This window comes from Stenella coeruleoalba (genome assembly GCF_951394435.1).
Source record: "Stenella coeruleoalba genome assembly, chromosome: 8".
In the NCBI taxonomy this organism is placed as follows: domain Eukaryota; kingdom Metazoa; phylum Chordata; class Mammalia; order Artiodactyla; family Delphinidae; genus Stenella; species Stenella coeruleoalba.
This window is the reverse complement of record NC_137154.1, coordinates 14,046,798-14,061,961: the sequence shown is the minus strand read 5'-3', so window position 1 is coordinate 14,061,961 and position 15,164 is coordinate 14,046,798. Positions and strand designations below refer to the sequence as shown.

The 15,164-nt window shown below is 36.6% G+C and overlaps 1 protein-coding gene across 21 annotated transcripts in view; it reads right to left on the bottom strand.

Annotated features, from left to right (window-relative positions):
- The window catches only part of PHF21A (PHD finger protein 21A), a 197,164-nt gene that overhangs the window by 164,939 nt on the left and 17,061 nt on the right, over positions 1–15,164 (bottom strand). For 13 of the 21 annotated variants that reach the window (XR_013829586.1, XR_013829587.1, XM_079930672.1 and 10 more), the window contains 3 exons: positions 1,501–1,541; positions 376–467; positions 31–142 (listed from right to left, as the gene is read on the bottom strand). The gene's annotated coding sequence lies outside the window, so the exon portion shown is untranslated. Of the gene's footprint in view, positions 1–30; positions 158–375; positions 468–1,500; positions 1,542–15,164 lie in introns of all 21 variants that reach the window. The other 8 variants (XM_079930662.1, XM_079930660.1, XM_079930661.1 and 5 more) reach the window with 3 other exon arrangements.

Here is a 15,164-nt window from a genome sequence, read left to right as displayed (position 1 = left end):
TTAGAGCTGTACAAAAAAGGAATGGGTTACCTTATGAGGTAGTGGGCTCCCTGTCAATAGAAGTATTCAAGAATGCTGCATATCATATCCCCCTCTTGGAGATTCACAATGCACATTAGCATATTAAAGGTTCTGAGAAGTCCTGCAGTAAAGAAACCTGTTTAACTTTGTTTAAAGCAGCATTTTCCAAATTATTTGACCACAGAACATTTTCCCCACCCCCGCCCCACCCCAATAATATTGATTAATTTCTGTGGAACTGAAGTTCCTCGGAATACATTACAGAAAATATGAGCTACAGTTTTTTTTAATGTAGTGTTCAGTATGTAACCAAATAACAATATGCCAGGGACATAAGAGGAGAAATTGCCACACCTGGTAAAAGACTGAAAGAGAAGGCCCTTAACGTCCCTTCTTCTTTAAGAATCTACGATTCCGTCGCATCTCAGAGTAAAGGGCTGTAGGGTCTTGATTATTTATTTTAAGTGGTTCCATGAGAGAAAGGCAAGTAGAATAAAATGGTAGTAAAATGTAAGATTAACTGGTTCAAATGCCTCCCTTTCACGTTCAAAGCCCAATCCCCAAAAGGTTAAGAGATACCTCAAGGACCATAATTATGAAAAGAAGCTTTAACCAAATATCTACTCCACCCACTAAATTAATTACTATGAGAGAGAATTAAAACAAAAAAAAAAAGAGTAGTCTTGCATTAGGGGACTACCCTATTCCAGTTATCTTGTTTGAATTTAATTTTTTAATCATAATACATGGTCTCCAAATAAGATTAATATTTGTTTGGTCTTTAGACACTGGACTGCCCTGTGTAATCTGAATTAGACATTCAAAGAAATGATTAAGTGTGATGATTTATAAGCTGTTAAAGTAGACATTAAAGTTGATACTAGGAAAAAAATGTGTTTGCCTCTATGCCCCACACTGCTACATTTCTCTCTTTTTCTTCCTCTTCAAGAATTATACAAAACAACACACACTGAAAATGCAATATCAGACATGAAGCCAACTCAACATTAAATTTAGTAATATACATGCTTAAGAGTCCCAAATTTCAAAGTCAAGGTTCCCATAGCTACATTAACCTAGCCATTTTGCACATATACTAAGGCCATCAAATTTAACGCATATTAAGTAATACAAAACACAATGGGAACCTTAACGTTTGAATTTCCTGATTTTTTAATTTTTAGCCCTAACCACTGCATTAAGGACATTTTTCGCAAAGGGGACCGTTACATTTTAAGAGGTTACTGAATGCAGGAACATGCATGCCTAGCAGTATTATTAGGAACACAAATGCATTTGAGATTTGGCTACGTGAAATTAGACAAAAATTCACTTTCACTCAGTACAAACAGCAAAGCCTCATTCTCATTTCTGGGAGAGAGCTTTTTTTGCAAAAATAAAAAATAAAAATCACTGAACATTTGAATTATTATCCAACTAGCATCAGGCACACTATGGCTGCCTGAAGAAAGCACTTACCAATTTTGGGGAAACTGGCTCTCCTTCAGCTCTCTTGCTCCCTACAACAGAAGAAGGGGAAAATGGAATTAGACTACAAACACAGATTTATGACATGTCATCAAAAGCTGATTTTTAACAGCAACAACAAAAAAAACCACACACACACAAAAATGTCCAAAGTTTTAAAACCAAAAGAAAAAAAAAAAAGAGATAGGTAGTTTTTACAACAAGGAAAGAATTCAAGGGCAGTTAGATCTCTTTTTCCGGTTTCTTTCACTTTTCCACAGCTTTTTCAAGACAAGAAAAACTAAGTAGTTGACGGCTTCCCTTTCCTAAGAGACAGAGAAATGAAATGCACCTCATCTAAGTAACACAGAAATACAACCCTCATCCCCAACAAAGGAACTTTCACTGTTTGCTGCTCTATGTTACAAATTAGGCTAACATCACTGGCCCTTAGTTTGGTCTACTTAAAAGGCCTTTTTTCAATTAATCTTGAAATGGATTTGTTTTATATAAGGCTTAAAATTCACAGCATTTTATATGTATAGTCATAATTTAATTTTTCATTCACAATCTTAAAGTCTCACCACCTGAAACTGTAAACCACATAACACAAAAGTGACTTTCCCTATGCCACACAGTTAATCAGTGATTGAGCCAGAAAGAAAATCAAGGTTTTGGGATCTCAATCCAATGCTCAGTGATGCTTTTATCAACTGTGTGTTGTTTTTTTTTAAGATTAACTATACTCCATTAAGTTAATTTCAAGGTCATGTCAGGCTATATTGTTTATTTATTTTTAACTCTTCCTTGCCCCAAACTTCTTTTTTAGTTAAAAAAAAAAATTTAGGAAGCAAATATTAAAACTTTTCCCTTAGTATTAAAGTATTAAATTATTTAAACTCCACATACCATGTTCCAAACCTGAATCATCCTTATGCTTTAAACACAGTACATTTGTTGACTTATGTTACTCCAATAGGTATAATGTAAATTCTCATTTCCTTAAGGGATATTTCAAAAAATCTTCATGTCATCCAAATTATAAATTTTTATTTAATCATGTACAGTCATACCAAACACACAGTAAAATAATTTTAAAGGGCCCCGATTCATGCAGTTAACATTCATTTCCAAAAGAAATCCAATTTGCTGTTTTATCCTGCCTTTCTTTTAGCAGCAGCACTTTTTAAAGTTCTAAAGTCCATATAAATGGCAATTTTAATCACCAAGATTAGAATGACTCCCAACCAAAAGAAAAATGATGCAAAAATCTGTAGAATGATGTGGTTATTAACAAGTGGGTTCTTGGGAATTCCCTGGTGGTCTAATGGTTAGGACTCCATGCTTCCACTGCAGGGGGCACAGGTTCAATCCCTGGTCGGGGAACTAAGATCCCACAAGCCGCACGGTGCAGCCGAAACAAACAAACAAACAAAAACATGAAGTAAATGCTCAGTAAATAGTTGTTAAATGAATGAATTCACTGAGTGGACTCTTAACTCTCTGTTGCAGGCTTATTTTCCCTATTAGGCATTTCTTATTAGCTCTTTCATGCTGGGGATAATTATGCATCGATCTCCCACAGCATTATTTGTTAAATGAATGACTTTGGATAAAAACAGTTGATTAGGAAGTAAAATACTGTCATTTTAAAATATAATGAAAAGACAGATAAATTGGATCAAATTAAAATTAAGAACTTCTGTTCACCCAAAAAACCCCAAAAAAACCCTTACGAGAATGAAAAAGCAATCCACAGAACTGAAGATTATAACTGCAATACATATAATAACAATGGCTTATACCCAGAATATATAAAATATGTTGAAACTCAAAATGATCAGGGTGGGGTTAGGATTTTAACTTTTACTCATATGGCATCTGAGAAAGTACAGTCAAATAAACTCTTCTGAAAATCATATTCAGTAAAAAGGGACCATGGATGCACCTTATCTCTGGGGCATTTTCTCCAAAAATAAACAGCAGAGTCAATCCCTAATTGACAAGGAATTTTGCCATGATATCATGAAACTACTCATAAAACTGCTTGCAGGGACTGCAGAAATCACATTGGAAATCAAAGCCCGAGAGGTTAACTGACTTCCCGGAAGGTTACACACCTAGCTGGTAGTAAAGCTGGAGAGAAATCTACAGATCCTGAGATTCCTTTGACTGAACTGGCCTTTCCACTAGACCTCACTTCCTCTTAAACAGCTGTAGCAGTTACTCTCCTAAGAAATAAACTACAATAAATGCTGACCAAATACTTTTGGGAAAATCTTCGTATAAAGTTTTAAAGAAAAATCACATAAGTAAACTATCTAGGGCAGGTTTTAAAACCTGAGATCCTTTATGCCTAAGGGATTCCCGTGAATAGGCTTCAGAGGGGTTTGCCAACTCCATGATACTATATGCTAAATTTTGAATGTATGAGAATTCTGGGAAGAGGATCCACAACTTAAATAAGATTCGCAGAGGTTCAGATACCCAGAAAAGAGTAAAATATTTTTAGACTGGTGATTCTTAAACACTGTGCATCAGAACTACCAAAGTGTTCCTTCTAAAGACTGATTATTGACTACCGTTGGGATACTGATTTAAAAAATATATATATATATTCTATTTCTGTAATTTAATAAAAATGAGTTAGCAGCAAAAAAGATCTACATATAAATTTGTACTTTTTACACTATCCATATGCAAACTATATAAGACTGAAATACAAGTTTGATTTCCTCATGTTAAGCTGATTCAAAGTCCACTTAATTTGTTTCTCATATTTCACACTTGTAGCTAAGGTAGTTCAAATTTTTTGCCTTATTTGCTTATTAAATTTTTAAAATATAGACTTGTTCTTGAAAAATACATTCAAAACACATAAATTGGAGTAAATGAAATTATTTTTGCTTTTAGAGAGGAATACCATCTTGCTAACATAACTTCATGTGATTTTTTGCAAACTGAAGATTGTTCACCTCCTCTCCAGAACTTCACAAGTAGCTGCTTTAATCAGAGCTGGTAAAGAAATGAATCATTCAAATTTCTGATGTGGTTGTAAAATTTAAAATATCATCAATAAATCAAAAGTGATTAATAACTACTTTGTAAGTACCTTTTGTAAAACATCTAAAACCTTTGTGTATAAAGACTATACATTAAACAATCAACAAATTTTGCAGAGAAAAAGTTCAACACTAGATCATGTTTTAAATTAGGCTAAAATCCACCCCATTACAAATTTTGAACAATTAAGTTTATAGTCTGTGCTCAATCATAAATTTTGATAAGGGACTAGAATAGCACAGATAATTGTCATTCAAAGACACTTTAAAATGTCACCGTACGCAGAAGATTCAATCTCTTCTACTACACCAAGTTGATACACTAATTTTATATACAGTAAATTTTACTGCTTTTTATCTGCCTTTCCTAATTCTAACAGAATATAGTAAGTTTGAAATAAATTTAAAGGCAAAAAATGCTCAGAAGAAAAAGCAGAATCCTGCTAAATGAGATTTAGTCCTTTAGGCCTCAGTATCATAATCATCCCTCTTGCCCCCATCCCTCTTAACCTTACCCTCTCATGGGCATCACTCTAGCACTTCTCCCCTCGCTCTCAAGAAGCATCAATTTTTCCCTCATTACTGGATCATTTTGTTTCCTTTGTCTAAAAAAAAAGCCTCCCGTGACTCCATATACTTCTCTAGTTATTGTCCCACATCTACACTCCCATTTATAGCAAAACTACCTGAAACAGTTAACCAAAGTCACTGTCCCTAGTTCCTCTCCTCTCATTCTCTACTGCACCCACTCCATTAGGGCTTTTGCCTCCTTCAATTTTGTTAAGATCACCAGTGACCCCCCTGTTGCTAAACTCAACAGTAAAGTCTCAGCCCTCATTTCTCTGTTCGAACAGTATTATTTCACCTAGTTGACCATTCTTCCTTCCTGAAATCCTTTCTTCTCTTGACTCCCAGGACACCACTCACCCTCAATTTTTTTCCTAATCTCTCTAGCCACTCTTCTGGGTTTCCTTCACTAGTTCTTTCTCATCTCTCAAGACCTCAAAATGTTGAAGTGCCCCAAGGCTCGGTTCTTGGAACTCTTCCCATTAGGTAATCTCATGTAGTCTCATAGCTATATAAAAGGATCTGTACTGGTGACTCCCAAATTTGTACCTAGCCCAGACCTTTCCCCTGATTTCCAAACTCATATATCAAACTGCCCGTTCAACACCTGTCAAATTGGCTCCTCAAGCTCAGCAAGTCCAAAACTAAACTCTTGACTGCCTGTCCCCCAACCTCCTCCCCAGAGTCATCCCCATTTCAAAAAATGGCAACTCTATCCCTTCAGTCAAAACCTTAAAGTCATCATTGACTCCTCTCTTTCTCACACTGTACATCCAATCCTGTAACTGACCATCTTGCCTCTGCCTTCAAAATACATGGACTTTGACCACTTGTCTCAAATATACTTCCACTTCCTTGGTCCAAGTCACCATCATCTTTCACCTGCATTACTGCAACAGCCTCCTAACTGGCCTCCCCACAACCACCTTTGCCCCCCAGAGTCTATTCTGTCAGTAGCCAGAGTGACCTTTTTAAAATCCAAGACAGAGCTAGTTACTCCTCTGCTCAAAATCCTCTAATGGCTTCCCATGACACTTAGAGAAAAAGCAGAAGTCTTTTACAATGGCCCACAAGGCTCTAAGTGATTTGGGCCTCTGTTACTCTCAGACCTCATCTCCTTTCCTCTCCCCATTGCTCAATCTGCTCCAGCCACTGGCCTCTGTTTTGTACTTCTGAAACTCCAAACAAGTTTCCTTCACAGGACTCTCCTGGAACACTCTCTCCCATCAAATATCTTCACAGCTCACTCCCTCAAATGTTTAGGAAATCTATAGCAGTTGCAAGAGTAGAATACTAAAGGACTAAAATATTCATCAGAATTGTTCTCCTCCCCAAACTTTCACTTGGGGGATGCTCTTTCTTATACCAAGAATACCCTTTTTTTTTACCTTTTCTCTGCCTATCCAAATCCCACCCAGTCATTAGGGTCCAGATAAAGACTCATGATTAATGGAGACCTTCCCAACTCCCAGTTCTCCCTTCTTTGAATTCTCAAACTGTTTATCATCTCTCTCATTCATCTTAGAATTTAACCACATATTGTCTCACACTGTTACTTACCTGTCGTATTTCCCTAACTAGACACACACACACAAGTAGAATAGAAATAATGTCTTGCATCAGTAGTTCTCAAACTTAGAATCGGGATAACTCTAAAACTTCAACAAATATATAGATTCACATGCCCTACCCTTAAAGATTCTGAATTCATTATGTCTGATTTGGAGCCCAGGTATCTATATTTTATTTAAATTTCCCCCAGAAGATTCTGATGGACAGCCAGGATTAGGAACCGTTGCCTTGCAGTCCTCTATTTCCTTTGGTACCTGGGAAAGTGGGCCTTCAAACAGCCTAAAGCTAGAATGGACACCCCAGAGTGCCAGATCCATACCTTCATTTCAAGAACAGTGGTCCAAAAAGTCTAGATGTCTAGCCACAAGCTATAAAGATTATAAGAGGGAAAGCCCAGTCTAAAACCCAGGTTTACTGCTCTCAATCCAGGAATCCTTCCATGAGACTATACACAAAGTAACAAAAATCCAAAAATTCAGATAAGTATAGTAAACAGTGATTATCTAATCCTTGACCAGTGATTGCAATGTCCACACGCTAAGACAGTGAAGATTATTAGCTCCTATATGCTTGAAAAACGTGAGCAGCATTAGCTGACTTAAAATGCTAGAGAGTAATTGTGGAAAGGCTTACAAATGAAAAAAATAATTTCTACTAAGTTCTTACAATATGTACAAAAACTTGTAAAATCATTTATTTTGTAGTGGATAAGTATTAAGAAAAATAAATGCAAAGAAGAAATCTTGCTTCATCATATTATAAAGTACAAAAATTCTTATTCACAAGCTTCCACAGTTCACAAAGGTATAAATGTTTTCTGAGTCTAATCATCATAACATAACCTTAATTACAGATCAGACTTAGTAAATCACCCCATATCCCAAGACAACTCAAACTCTTATCTTAATAATCAGTTAACCTCAGGACCAAAACTCTTACCATCAACAAAAAAAAACAACTGAGATATCTATACAGCATTACAAAAGAGTTTGGATTTCTCTTGGTGTATAGGGATTTAAGCAAGGGCCTCCTATTAACATTAATGGGAGTTCTGGGTGTAAACCATAGGCACCAAGGAGGAGGATCAACGCCCAGCAGTGCATCTGTGAAAACTCTTTCTGTTGCACTAACTGCAACTACTGGGACTTGTTCTCTCAGAGATGCGATAATAGACCCCAATTCCTAAGTCTCCAAAGCACAAATATAATTCAAGTAAAACTCACTAAGGAAGGTCATTGGTAAACACCTAATTTTAAAAATATACGAAAAAAAGCTAAACTAGAAGAACAATTACCACATAAAGGAAATTTTTAAAAATAGCACCAATATGCACAGAAAAAAACTAGTGAACTGCTGTAGATAAAACACCTCACACAAATATTCAACAGGATTAAAACAACTGCAGCAGAAGCTTGTCCAAAGAAACACACACACACACACACACACACCCCCCACAACAAAACAAAAACTCCTCCCCTGATGGAGCCCTAAGTACACTTCAATCCTTGCCTTTAAAACACAGAAGAAAACTCCTGCTGCACTGATAGCCAGGAATAATCACAAAGCACTTCCAGACGGACGGATAACAATCACAAGCTGCCAAGGAGGACCAAAACGAACTAAACAAAAATCATAGCACCTTACTGTGTTCCATACTGCCTCATTTCTCAATACAACACTGCTGGGACTTCCCTGGTGGTGCAGCGGTTAAGAATCCGCCTGCCAATGCAGGGGGCACGGGCTTGAGCCCTGGTCCAGGAAGATTCCACATGCCACGGAGCAACTAAGCCCATGCGCCACAACTACTGAGCCTGCGCTCTAGAGCCCACGAGCCACAACTACTGAGCCCGCGAGCCACAACTACTGAGCCCACGTGGCACAACTACTGAAGTCCGGGTGCCTAGAGTCCATACTCCGCAACAAAGAAAAGCCACTGCAATGAGAAGTTCGCGCACCACAACAAAGAGTAGCCCCCACTCGCCGCAACTGACCAGAGGGCAGAGAGCCGAAGCAAGAAGAACTACAATCCTGCAGCCTGTGAAACAAAAACCACATTCACAGAAAGATAAACAAGATGAAAAGGCAGAGGGCTATGTACCAGATGAAGGAACAAGATAAAACCCCAGAAAAAGAACTAAATGAAGTGGAGACAGGCAACCTTCCAGAAAAAGAACTCAGAATAATGACAGTGAAGATGATCCAGGACCTCGGAAAAACAATGGAGGCAAAGATCGAGAAGATGCAAAAAATGTTTAACAAGACCTAGAAGAATTAAAGAACAAACAAACAGAGATGAACAATACAATAACTGAAATGAAAACTACACTAGAAGGAATCAATAGCAGAATAACTGAGGCAGAAGAATGGATAAGTGAGCGAGAAGACAGAATGGTGGAATTCAGTGCTGTGGAACAGAATAAAGAAAAAAAGAATGAAAAGAAATGAAGACAGCCTAAGAGACCTCTGGGACAACATCAAACACAACAACATTCGCATTATAGAGGTCCCAGAAGGAGAAGAGAGAGAGAAAGGACCAGAGAAAATATTTGAAGAGATTATAGTCAAAAACTGACCTAACATGGGAAAGGAAATAGCCATCCAAGTCCAGGAAGCACAGCGAGTCCTATACAAGATAAACCCAAGGAGAAACACACTGAGACACACAGTAATCACACCGGCAAAAATTAAAGACAAAGAAAAATTATTGAAAGCAGCAAGGGAAAAACGAAAAATAACATACAAGGGAACTCCCATAAGGTTAACAGCTGATTTCTCAGCAGAAACTCTACAAGCCAGAAGGGAGTGGCATGATATACTTAAAGTGATGAAAGGGAAGAACTACAACCAAGATTACTCTACCTGGCAAGGATCTCATTCAGATTCGATGGAGAAATCAAAAGCTTTACAGACAAGCAAAAGCTAAGATAATTCAGCACCACCAAACCAGCTGTACAACAAATGCTAAAGGAACTTCTCTAAGTGGGAAAAACAAGAGAAGAAAAGGATCTACAAAAACAAACCCAAAACAATTAAGAAAATGGTCATAGGAACATACATATCTATAATTACCTTAAACATGAATGGATTAAATGCTCCAACCAAAAGACACAGGCCTGCTGAATGGATACAAAAACAAGACCCATCTATATGCTGTCTACAAGAGACCCACTTCAGACCTAGGGACACATACAGACTGAAAGTGAGGGGATGGAAAAAGATATTCCATGCAAATGGAAATCAAAAGAAAGCTGGAGTAGCTATACTCATATCAGATAAAATAGACTTTAAAATAAAGAATGTTACAAGAGACAAGGAAGGACACTACATAATGATCAAGGGATCAATCCAAGAAGAAGATATAACAATTATAAATATGTATGCACCCAACATAGGAGAACCTCAATACATAAGGCAACTGCTAACAGCTCTAAAAGAGGAAATCGACAGTAACACAATAATAGTGGGGGACTTTAACACCTCACTTACACCAATGGACAGATCATCCAGACAGAATATTAATAAGGAAACACAAGCTTTAAATGATACAATAAACCAGACAGATTTAATTGATATTTATAGGACATTGCATCCAAAAACAGCAGATTACACTTTCTTCTCAAGTGTGCACAGAACGTTCTCCAGGATAGATCACATCTTGGGTCACAAATCAAGCCTCGGTAAATTTAAGAAAATTGAAATCATATCAAGCATCTTATCTGACCACAATGCTATGAGATTAGAAATGAATTACAGGGAAAAAAACGTAAAAAACACAAACCCATGGAGGCTAAACAATACGTTACTAAATAACCAAGAGATCACTGAAGAAATCAAAAAATACCTAGAGACAAATGACAATGAAAACACGACGATCCAAAACCTATGGGATGCAGCAAAAGCAGTTCTAACAGGGAAGTTTATAGCTATACAAGTCTACCTCAAGAAACAAGAAAAATCTCAAGTAAACAATCTAACCTTACACCTAAAGGAGCTAGAGAAAGAAGAACAAACAAAACCCAAAGTTGGCAGAAGGAAAGAAATCATAAAGATCAGAGCAGAAATAAATGAAACAGAAACAAAGAAAATAATAGCAAAGATCAATAAAACTAAAAGCTATTTCTTTGAGAAGATAAACAAAATTGATAAACCATTAGCCAGACTCATCAAGAAAAAGAGGGAGAGGACTCAAATCAATAAAATTAGAAATGAAAAAGGAGAAGTTACAACAGACAACGCAGAAATACAAAGCATCCTAAGAGACTACTACAGGCAACTCTATGCCAATAAAATGGACAACCTGGAAGAAATGGACAAATTCTTTCCAAGACTTAATCAGGAAGAAACAGAAAATATGAACAGACCAATCACAAGTAATGAAATTGAAACTGTGATTAAAAATCTTCCAACAAACAAAAGTCCAGGACCAGATGGCTTCAAAGGTGAATTCTATCAAACATTTAGAGAAGAGCTAACACCTATCCTTCTCAAACTCTTCCAAAAAATCGCAGAGGAAGGAACACTCCCAAACTCATTCTATGAGGCCACCATCACCCTGATCCCAAAACCAGACAAAGATACTACAAAAAAAGAAAATTACAGACCAATATCACTGATGAATATAGATGCAAAAATCCTCAACAAAATACTAGCAAACAGAATCCAACAACACATTAAAAGGATGATACACCGTGATCAAGTGGGATTTATCCCAGGGATGCAAGGATCCTTCAATATATGCAAATCAATCAATGTGATACACCATATTAACAAATTGAAGAATAAAAACCATATGATTAAAAAAAAAACTAGAGAAAGCCCACGCATAGCAACAAAGACCCAACGCAGCCATAAATAAATAAATAAATAAATTTATTTATATATATATATATATATATATATATGGCACCGCTGTACCCACCAGGCTAAAAAATGAGCAGGTGCCTTTCAGGCTATAAAAAAATTAGTGAGACACACACACACACGTACACACACATCAATCACAAACACAAAGGGAATGATATTCTTTCACATGAAGGGGCTTAAGAAACACAAGGCTTTACTGTAAGCCTAGAAAACTAAGAGTAGGCCTTACCGCAGCAGTGAGGAAAAAGCCAAGGTTTATCCCAAATCCCCATTCAAAGACTAAAAGAACTAACATTTATTTCACTTAAAAGGCTTTGGCAACAATCCACTTTTTTTTTTTTTTTTTTTTTTTTTGCGGTATGCGGGCCTCTCACTGTTGCGGCCTCTCCCGTTGCGGAGCACAGGCTACGGACGACGCGCAGGCTCCACGGCATGTGGGATCTTCCCGGACCGGGGCACGAACCCGTGTCCCCTGCATCGGCAGGCGGACTCTCAACCACTGCGCCACCAGGGAAGCCCAATCCACTTTTTAAAGAAAGAGAAATTAAGATTTTCCCCATTTCCATCTCCCACAGAAAATTAGAATATTTTCTCTCTAACTACATAGGTTTAGCTCTACAACACTAATGAAAAAGAACCCTGACTTAAGGCCTGAAAACTAAATGGTTCCATAACATTCACATTTAAAAAAAAAAAAAAAAAAACTATGTAGTCCAACGTATTGATTCTTTACCATCACTGCTATCATTAATGAACATTTAGCTTTTTATCTGTACTTTGAAATGTCAGTGAGAAATTGAAACAGCTACAATATGCTGGGGATTTTAACTTTTGAAACAAAAACCACAGCGAAACATGAGTCTGAAGCATAAAGCCTCAATCATGCTGATACGTAAGTGGTCCTAAAACTTGAAAGTGAAAGCAATACAGACCAGAAAAGAAGTTTGCTTGATATTAATGCTAGCCTTTAAAACCAAAAATATGTTCTGTTACAGAAGACTGAAATCAGGGCTTCCATTAACCTTGTTTAAAAAAAAAATCCCATGAGCATGGATTTTTTTCCTAAGTCTCTTCATCAGAGCAGCATGGGGTCCCATTAGGCACCCTATTTTACTTCTACCTTATAAATAACGTTAGCTATTCGCTATTTCCATGGAAACCAAGTACAGAGAAACCCACTTAAATGAATACCGGTTAAAGGAATAAGTTTTATTTTAGAAAGGTTTTGCTGCTCTAGATGAACTCTACTGGGGAATACTACAAAGTCTTCGTAAGTATAATTTTTTAAAAGATATCTTTGGTATAGTGGGAGCTTATTAAGAGTCCTGTTAAATAAGTACACTCCTTTCACCAAGTATTCCAAACAGCATCATAATGTTAAAAGATATCTTTCCAATGCACTGTACAGGGGTTTAGATGCACAACCACCAATGACTATGTATGCTTTTTCATGCATCAGCGTGGAATAATTACCCCTATGGGTCTAATTTAAACTAATAAAAGCAAGGAAATTTAGAAATAAGGCTACCATCACCTTGTAGTAACTACTAATGAACAGGACCCACAACTGGAGACACACGCACAACTTACTACCCCTCCAAAGAGAAACAAACAATAACTTCAGTTCTAACATCCTAAAAACTGTTACCAGGTCCAGGGATAGCAGACAGTCAAAATTCCCTCCTCAACAAACTTTCACAAGTTATAATATGTATTCCCTAGTCAATCAATATATACATTTGGGTAAAATAGAAACAGAATATGCAGGATAAAGTATAGAACAGGCTTTAGTGATTTCCACTTTAAGTTGACTTAAATATTGCCTGACATACTCTAGAAATGATCATTACCGGTGGTCCACACAAACATTGCAGAGAGGCAAGGGCACATAAAATTAAATGCAACTCATAAGAACAGTAAATTCAAAACTAATAATCTTGAGTTTCTAAAGATAGGGAAGAAAGCTAAAATCTTTCCAGCAGACATGGTTCTCCATCAAGTTGATGGTGGCTCAGATATCTTCAATAAGTCAAAAAACTAATGAAAGCAACATTATCCTAAAAGATGATTACCACTGTTAAATTTACAGTGTATGAAGAGTTAACATTCTGGCACACATACTTTTCCTTTGAGTATACCAACATATCTACCTGTAATACATGTTCTAAAAACATAAAATTACTTTCCTTGTTATGTTTCACATACCGTAAAGTTTGGCAAAATACAGATAATTGTTGAAGTTCGGTTAACAGGTACGTGGGGTTTGTTAATATTATTCACTCTACTTCTGTGTATGTTTTTAAATTTCCATAAAAAGAATTTTTTTTAAATCCTATAAAGTTAAAGCTCTTGTCTCAAATATGTTTTTCTCTATGTGTAACTGAATAATGGATTAAATGCCTGGTACAGATCTTAGAAGCCACCAAATTTAAAACCAAGATAGCCATTACATGTAACTACAACTGATTTCCAATTTTTACTTTTCTTACCAAAACAATTCAGTTAACAGTTCAAAATCACTACAGAAAAATCTGAAATGTGTTGCTACTTGCACAATAGGTCTGCTATGGTGCAAATACCAACAATGAAATGAAAGCAATCAATGCCTAATAACAAGGTATCATAACCATATTTTGTATTTTACAAACTAAAGAAAGAAATTCTACTAGTCCTCTCTCTACTAATAAATCAAAATACTTTCAGAATGAGCAACACCAACATTTCCATTTTCTTTCTCCAATTAGGCCCATAGGACTACAAAGGGCAGTCTAACAAATTAATGCTTCCTATTTCCTTTATCTTAGTTAAGTTAACAAGGCTTCCCCCTCCCCCTCTATGATCCCATCTCACCCCCTACCAGAAAATACAGCAACTTTTGAGGTAAAAAGGTCTTTTTCTATTCTCTCCCTTAGTCCAGACATGAAATGTTTCACAAATACTCAGTTACTTTGGAAGTGATTTTAAGCTATTATCCAACTCCCGGCTGAGGGCCCAAAATGGAGAGGTCCACAAACTGTTAAGCCTTAAGGTATTGATAACAGCTCTCTCTGTTTAAAAACTAATAATTACAATGATGTTATGTTTTGAAGAGAAACAGAGTAAGATGGTGGTTGCTTTGGAGGAGTGATGCACAGCAGACAGGGAATAGTATAGGCACAGTACAGACATAAAAGACTGTAAAGAAGAGGGGAGAGGAAAAGCAATGGAGGGTCGATGGCAGCATCTCTCTACAAAGTAGCTAATGCATCATGAACTGGACAGGTTCCTGCACAAGTGTAACAGGAGTTCAGCCCTGTCATAAGTAGCCCACCTTTTACAAATCAGGCAGGGACAAAATGATTTTCAAAATTGTGTAATTCTTTAAATCAACCCCAAAGAGGCTATAGGGTCCACTTCTAACTCCTATATTTGTTAAAATGAAATATACTTCTAAACTTTTTACAATTCCATTCACCCAAGAGAAGCAACTTTTATAGGCCCTGCATACAGGCTGAAATAAAGAAAACACAGTACATATGCTACGCTAAGTCTAAGACTACAAAGCTTTACTTACTCTAGCTATTGTAAAGTAGTATTATAATTTTTTAATTGAAAAAATTAAAATTGCTCTAT